Source organism: Gopherus evgoodei, chromosome 2 (assembly GCF_007399415.2).
Source record: "Gopherus evgoodei ecotype Sinaloan lineage chromosome 2, rGopEvg1_v1.p, whole genome shotgun sequence".
In the NCBI taxonomy this organism is placed as follows: domain Eukaryota; kingdom Metazoa; phylum Chordata; order Testudines; family Testudinidae; genus Gopherus; species Gopherus evgoodei.
In genome coordinates, this window is record NC_044323.1 from 2,490,775 (window position 1) to 2,499,501 (window position 8,727).

An 8,727-nucleotide genomic window follows, 5' to 3' on the forward strand; every position below is an offset into this window, starting at 1 on the left:
TCTTCAGTGGAGTTACTCCATGGATTAATTTTTGTACTAGTTTCCAAGATTTAGGATCTTTCATTCAAATGTGGTGCTTTTAGATTCTAAGCTAACTGGAATATCAAGAAATGTGTATAGCTTTGTCACAGACCTGAGAACCCAGGCCTCAGTTTCCTTTGGCTCTATAAATCAGTCCTGACTCACTTTGCCTTCAATAATCCTGTATTCATGGGGAACTTCATTCATTAATAACCAATAACTAACTTAAAGAAATAGTCCCAGGTCTCCATTTCCTTCTTACCAGAATTGCCAGTGTCTTCTTGCCTCTTCTCATCAGACAACTGCCGGCATCCCCCTGGCCTTCCCGGACTCAGCTGCTTCACCCCGTCCATGTTGGGCCTCTGTCTCTACTCACTGTCTCTATGGGGTATGTGTCTCCTGGTCAATGTGCTCTTCCCCCTGCTGCTCCCTTCCCAGGTTCAAACTGCAGGTGCTCTGCTCGTGATGCAAACACCAGCTCTCTTCCTGGAGCTCCTGACAGGAGCTCCCCTTCTCCTGGGACTCGGACAGTTCTCTTGGGGCTCTAAGCACTCATTCAGGGCTTATTCCCAGAGAGACCTAGTCCTCCTCTTGTGGGTTCCTCCAGGCTGCATCAGCTGCAGGGCTTCTCTAGAGAGAGCATCTCCCCTCCCTGGGTGACTTCTTGTTATACAGTAGTAGTCTCCTCATAATGCAGCTGCTCCATTTCTAATTAGTTAAAGGGGCCCCACCTGGATCACCTCAGGCTCCCAGGTATTCCCCACAGAGTTGTCATGGGCCAGTTAGGCCCTGATACTCCCTGAAGAGCCTCTGGCCCCATGACAAGCTTCTAATGTGACCCCTATGAGATGTGTGGGGGGGGGAAAGGATTTTTATATCCCAAGCAGGCTACTCTGTGCCTAGCACAATTCTGCTGCATCAATACTGTCTTGCTGCCACCATCTTCTGACTAGACAGGACATTCTCCAGGCATTGTTGGCTCTGGTCCTTGATCGAGAGATACTGCTCTGTCCACTTCCAGCTGTCGCTGGCCTGGTGGAAGCTCTCCTGTGGAGCAGATGGGATTAAATTCTTCCCCAGTGTGTCTGTAGTGCCACCTAAATTCCCACTGAAGGCCTGTTTGGAGTGGCTTAGTCCTCTCTGCTGTGGCACTGGCATGCTACCCCGGGAGTGGGGTGGGGGAGCCTTTCACCATTGACTGGCTTCATGAAGAGGCTTTCTGTGAGATGGGGCCTCATGAGGAGCATTGCACTGAATGGGGCATGTCTGGGGTTCATTTCAGGGCAAAGCATGTGTGATGACCCCAGGGAAGGAGCAGGTGGGAGACCGTTTGCCTGAGCTGAATGACTGACTGCATTTTGTCATTAATTAGCCTACAGTGCATTTATTTTTAGTTCAACACCATGATGCCATAAGTCAGGATTTTCCCAGTGCTCACCTGCTGATGCTTACTGCGTTGGCACCTTAACGGCAGGGCCTCCAGGCCTGCTGATGCCAAAGATGTGTTAATTTGAAAAAATATATGTGTGTTCTGAATGAGTTCTTAAATTGATCAGACAGCTTTGTTTCCCCCGTTTGGCTAGTAACTAGCTGGCAGGCCCATGGCAAGGTGAAACAATATGGCAGCCCATTTGTAAAGTCACCAATTTCTGTGTGTGACTCTGAATGTCTGAGATGATCAACTGGGCAGAACACACATTCACATCCTTGCAACCTAAAGAAGTAAGATGCTAGAAGGTGCATGAACTTGGAGATTGAAATTAAACCTTGTGGTTTCTTTTCAGGTTAACGAATTCACCTTTTGCCTGTTTTGTGGTTAAATTGGCATCATTGCGTGTTTTAGCTCTGTGTAACCCAATCTTTCCTATCATAGAAGATTAGGGTTGGAAGGGACCTCAGGAGGTATCTAGTCCAACCCCCTGCTGAAAGCAGGACCAATCCCCAGATTTTACCCCCATTCCCCAAATGGTCCCCTCAAGGATTGAACTCACAACCCTGGGTTTAACAGGCCAATGCTCAAACCACTGAGCTATCCCTGCCTATGCCATGGGGCAGTGAGGCATTGTAGCTTCTTGGTTAGTGTTGTGTTGGAGAGCACTGCTGTTAAAGAGGACACAGTTGATCTTACTCAATGGGTAGGTGCAGGACAGTGGTGTGGGAAACACAGGGTAATAACATGCTTTTAACCTTTCCATTGGATGCAGGCCTTTTGTGAATGCCTGTTAAATATTCCTGCAGGATTTGTGCATTGGAGTCCAGATTTTTTTTTAACAGCACAAAACATTGGTACAATGCTAAATCCATCAATTCTTCAGAAAGGGGGATGTGAGAGCATTTATCCAGAGTCTTTATGTAGTTTGAGTTCTTAGTGCCTTTTTATATATTCACTGTTTGGAAAGAAATGAAGTTTAACAGTCATTGAACATTTGTGAAAATAAAATATTTTTGAAACAATTGTATAATGAAATCTATAAAAGACAGACCAGTTGCAGTATTTTTTATACTTTATTCATTGGGAGACTTGACTTAATTCTGGTATAAACTGTTAATTGTAGCTTTCAGTTTAGCCAGTGAACGAGCAATGGGTGCTTCATCCCAGACAGGCCCAGAGTGATTCTTAAGCACATCAGACCCTTGGTCTACCAGTAAAAGACACGTCTCTTTCCCTTTTCATTCAAAGATTTTTGGTTGGACTATGAAGCCAACCAAGCTACCAAAGATCCAGTTGAGTTTCGTACATGAAAACAGGGACTTTGCATGTTTTGAAGTATGTTTTACCTTGTGGTGATCTTTGGTTTCATCTGAACATCATTTTTATGCCGGTGTTTTTGTATGTATGCTTTTACGTATGGAGTATTTGTTACAGGTAAATATAATTCTGCACCTGATGCTTGTTCTGGTCTTTCATGCAGTGTGCTGTCCTCTGTCTGAGTTCAGTGTTTGTCCTGGACAATGATACACCCGGGAAATGTTTCTCTCTGGCTTCCTGGGTTTAGCAGAAAGCACCTTTGTCCAACTTCAGCCCAAAGAGTCACAGCCCTGGTCCAATCCAGAGCTCATAGAAAGCTGCTGGAAAGCATCTTATTGACTGCAGTGGGCTTTGGAAAAGGCCCCGAGAGACTGAACTGTGTTACCTGGACAGCTGCAGTAGACAGCGCAAATGATTGGTCCTCGAGTTGTGGGGAAGAGACCGACTTGCTGTTACTAATCTATCTTCTCATGCTATGCAGATACCACCACACGCAGCGTCCTTGACCTATTGCCTCTTCCCTACCGCCTGCCTTTTACTAATGTAATGGAGAAGAACATGTATAGAATGGAACTAATAAAATACAGATTCCAGGTGCTCTCGGGTGACAGCTCCCTGCCCTGCCCTGCCCTGCCCGATGGGTTCCAGAAAGGTCAGTGAGTCTAAGAACATTCTCCTCTTTCCCTGAGGGCGGGCGGCTGCTGCGCTGTCTGATGAGCTGCTGGAGCCCTTAGGTCATGAAAGTCTGAGAGAGAAACATGAGCCCATCAAGCCGATTTCTGCCAAAACAAACTAGTTCTTCTTCCAGTTCCTGGTCTAATCTTACACTCAAGCCATTGAGCGTCTCCAGCCGCTGGTAATAGACTATTGCCCAGGCTGCTGTGTGGTGGCATTGTAGTTTTCCCAAGATAATCTGCCTATGGACCCTGTATGTGTAGTTGTTCCATTAGTGAAATGCTCTTCCCCTTTTGGTGTCCGCACCCCTCAGGAGTTGCAGACTGCCCTCACGTAGCCACTCTATATGGGCTTAGCGCTTCGTCTTTCTTCAGAATTCAGTCCCCTGAGCCTTGCTGATGCTGTTCTCTGTACGGCTTGTCCATGTCTTTCTGCTAACGTAGGGGCCAGAGCTGAATACAACATTCCCCCCAAGGGCTGCTGCAGAACATCAGAGAGAAGGCTGAGTCCCTGGCCTGGTCTACACTACACGTTTTTAAACCGAATTTAGCAGCGTTAAACCGATTTAACCCTGCACCCGGCCACAGAACGAGGCCCTTTATATCGATATAAAGAGCTCTTTAAACTGGTTTGTGTACTCCTCCCTGATGAGAGGAGTAGCACTGAAATTGGTATTGCCATGTCGGATTAGGGTTAGTGTGGCCGCAAATTGACGGTATTGCCCTCTGGGTGGTATCCCACAGTGCACCATTGTGACCGCTCTGGAAAGCAGTCTGAACTCGGATGCACTGGCCAGGTAGACAGGAAAAACCCCGCAAACTTTTGAATTTCATTTCCTGTTTGCCCAGTGTGGAGCTCTGATCAGCACCGGTGGCGATGCAGTCCCAAATCCAAAAAGAGCTTCAGCATGGACCGTACGGGAGATACTCTATCTGATCGCTGTATGGGGAGACAAATCTGTTCTATCAGAGCTTCGTTACTGAAGAGGAAATGACAAAACATTTAAAAAAATCTCCGGGTTATGACAGACAGAGGCCACAGCACAGTGCTGTGTGACAAGCATAACGGAAAGCGAAAGAATCAAATGGATGCTCGTGGAGGGAGGGAGTGGGTACTGAGGACTTGAGCTATTCCACAGTCCCCGCAGTCTCCGAAAAGCATTTTCATTCTTGGCTGACCTCCCAATGCCTGTAGGGTCAAACACTTTGTCCGGGGTGGTTCAAGGTATATCTCGTCAATTTACCCTCCGCTCCCCAGTGAAAGAAAAGGGAAAAAAATCGTTTCTTGACTTTTTTTCAGTGTCACCATATGTCTACTGCATGCTGCTGGTAGATGCGGTGCTGTGGCACTGAACAGCAGCATCCTCTCCCTTCCCCTCCCTGATGGCAGACAGTACCGTACAAAAGGACTGATAGCGGTCCTCATCATCCTGTGAGTGATCCTGGATGGCCTCGGTAAAAATAAGAGTGACTCCCAGTCATTCCTGGCAGATGGTACAGAACGGCTGGTAACCGTCTTCATCATAACAACTGGGGGCTGAGCTCCATCAGCCCCCCCCCCCATGTCTAAAGAAAAGATTCTGTACTGCCTGGACTATCATAGCAGCTGGAGGCTGCCTCCCCCTCATTTAATCTTACTAAAAAGTCAGTGTTTCTTATTCCTGCATTCTTTATTCATCACACAAATGGGGGGACACTGCAACGGTAGCCCAGGAGGGTTGGGGGAGGAGGGATGCAACAGGTGGGGTTGCAAGGGCACCCCCCCATGAAGGGCATGCAGTTCATCATTTCTGCGGGATCTGACACAGAGCGACTGTGCTCTCTGGTACACTGGTTCTCTAGTACACTTGCCCCATATTCTAGGCAGGACTGACTCTATTTTTAGATAAAGTATAAAGGAGGGAATGACCCGGGGAGTTGTTCCCATTTTTGTCTTTGCTCCCCCGGCCGACCTCAGCGAAGGCCAGCCAGGAGCACCCATGACAGCAGCAGACAGTACAGAACAACTGATAACCATCATCTCATCGCCAATTTACAATGGCGTGGCAGACAGTACAATAGGGATGGTAACCGTCTCTGCTACCTTGCAAAGGCAAATGAATGCTGCTGTGTAGCACTGCAGTACCGCCTCTGTCAGCAGCATCCAGTGCACATACGGTGACAGTGACAAAAGGCAAAACAGGCTCCATGGTTGCCATGCTATAGCTTCTGCTAGGGCAATCCAGGGAAAAAGGGCGCGAAATGATTGCCGTTTGTTTTCACAGAGGAAGGAATGAGTGACGACATTTACCCAGAATCACCTGCGACACTGTTTTTGCACCATCATGCATTGGGATCTCAACACAGAATTCCAATGGGCGGGGGAGACTGCAAGAACTATGGGATAGCTACCCACAGTGCAACGCTCCAGAAATTGATGCTAGCCTTGGTACATGGATGCACACCGCCTAATTATTGTGCTTTGTGTGGCTGCGTGCACTCGACTTTATACAATCCGTTTTACAAAACCGGTTTATGTAAAATTGAAATAATCCTGTAGTGTAGACGTACCCCCTGTCACCTCTGTGCTACAATGATTTTACCTCCACTCTGTACTGGCTCCTCCTGGAGCTGTTTGCAAACTCCAGTCTAATGTGCTGCTACCTGGTATTGGAGCAGAGCTAGATCCAGGGTGATGGCTTCCCTGATCGACTCCCTCCCTTTGGGCAGAGTTCTGATGATTTCTCCTGCTGGGCACTTTTTTCCACACTGAATTTCATTTTTATTTTGTGCCTCTTGCTTTGTAATTCAAGAGCTTGATGAATCTGTCCTCACTAATAGCTGCACCTCTTCTCGCTATAGTATGACTCTGAAGTCTAACAGCCTGCGTTGTTCTGCTTTTAAATCAGTAATGGCAGATCTAAAAGAAGGGTCTCATCACACAGCTGTGGGACCCAGCGTTAGCCACTATCTCTCTTCTGCTTGCCACAAGCCATTAATTTTCAGTGTCAGCCAGTTTTTTGGTCTGTCTAAATGTTTCTGCCAAGCCACTGGATTAAGATCATCAGAACTAGTGGCAGTGTTTGAGTAAACCCTCGTATTACCTGCCAGCGTTCCCCTTGTCCACTAACTAATTGTGTCCAAGCAAGCGCAATGTAGCCGTTATCCACCCATTCTGCCTGCTGCTCACCCTCCAGCTGTTCAGTGAATTGTGGGCTAGTGAACAGAGCCCTGGACTGAGAGTCAGGAGACTTGGTTTCACTTCCTAGCTCTGCTGCTGACCTGCTGGGTGACCTGGGACACGTCATTGCCCTGTGCCTTGGTTTTTCCATCTGTGAAATGGGGATAAAGGAGGAGGTGTCTTTGTGAAGTGCTTTGAGCTCTGCTGATAAGAGCTAGGGGTTATTATTTTTCTGCCTTTCCAAAGTATATATTTGTTCATTATTTTACTAGCAATAGAAATGTCAGAAGCCTGGCCAAGTCTCAGCTTCTATTGATGTTAGAGGAGTTATGTGATAGTGAGTGGAAGCTGGCAACCTAATTCACTGAGGCTGGGTTTGTCAAAGCAGCTTCAAGCCTTCCAGGCCCTCTAGTACCAGGATCACACTTCTGATCTCAGTGAAATTTGGTCTTTTCAGTGGCTTTTCTCTACCCTCTCCCTGTTTCCCCTGCTCCTGGAAGTGCCATAGGACACTAATTTGATTTAGCTCGTCTAGCTAATAACCTTGGTTGAATATCATCCTAACAATTGATAGGCACACCTTGAGCAGACTTTGCTTGTGAGGCTTATTTAACACCTTGCCCCAGAGCTGCCTTTGCTGAGGGGGCAAAGGGGTTTTTCCAGCTGTGTTGAATGGAAATAGGGCTGTTATCAGTGTCATAGAACATCAGGGATGGAAGGGACCTCAGGAGGTCATCTAGTCCAACCCCCTGCTCAAAGCAGGACCAATCCCCAACTAAATCATCCCAGCCAGGGCTCTGTCAAGCCAGGCCTTAAAAACCTCTAAGGAAGGAGATTCCACCAGCTCCCTAGGGAACCCATTCCAGTGCTTCACCACCCTCCTAGTGAAATTGTGTTTCCTAATATCCAGCCTAGATCTCCCCCACTGCAGCTTGAGACCATTACTCCTTGTTCTGTCATCTGCCACCACTAAGAACAGTCTAGCTCCATCCTCTTTGGAACCCCCTTTCAGGTAGTTGAAAGCAGCTATCAAATCCCACCTCATTCTTCTCTTCTGCAGACTAAATAACCCCAGTTCCCTCGGCCTCCCTTCCCTGTGGAGCTATCCCTTCGCTTCTGGGAGGTGTGTGTGGATAAAGGGCACTAGCTCCACCATAGCACCTGTTTTCTGGCAAGGGGAGAGAAGAGGATGGCTTCAGACATGGGAGACTTCTCAGCCTGAGCTGCAACGTACAAGGCTGAGGACCCAGAGTAAGAGCTTCTGGGCAGAGTACAGAGCCAGGTGCAAGCTTTGAGCAAAGGAGCTAGTGACTGGTCCCTATGATGCACTGCTTCCAGGGTAGGTCTGTCCTGTCGGCTAGTAGCAAGACCAGTGTAAATGCTCAGTGAGCTCTTAGCCTTGCTCACCCTCCAGCTGGCCCAATCCTAATGTCCATTTCTGGACTTCAGCATTTGCACTGCAAGTTCCTCAGGGCGGGGGTCCTGCCTTGCTGCAGTGGGTATCTGCTCTGGGAGTCGTGCACTGCTTTAGTGCAGGACCCTGGGGCTCAAGGTGGCTGTGACTGGGGTGCCCTTGGTTGGGAAGTGCCTGGGCACAGGGAAGGGTAAGGATGCTCTGCTTTTCTGGCCCTTTCCCCCTGACACTAGGGACACAGTGGGGATACACTTTGAACTGACCCAAATCTTCAACCAGAACGTGAATAGTCAAAGAAGTTTCTCCAGCCTAGACTGAGTTGGGTCTATGCCAGCATGAACCTTTCTTCAGGGCATTCATGGCTACTCAGCCCCTCTAGGTATCAGAGTTCAGGTGTTAGAAGAAACCTTTAGGCTAACATGTGCTGTACCCAAAGCAGTATTAGGGGCTATCACACATCTACCAAACAGGCAGGCATGAGAGGGGGGAGTTCTTTTAAAGGGAGACATCACAGGTGAGGAAGATGATCTGGAAAAGGCTGGGTCTGCTGCTGACTATGGAGAATCCTAAATATTGCTACTTAAATGAAGAAACCCGGAGCAGGGGTGCGGCTGGTTAAATTGCTGCTGTCGTAACTAGCAGCATAAGAATGGATCAGACCAATGGTCCACCTAGCCCAGTGTCGTGTCTTCTGCTAGTGGCCAAGGCC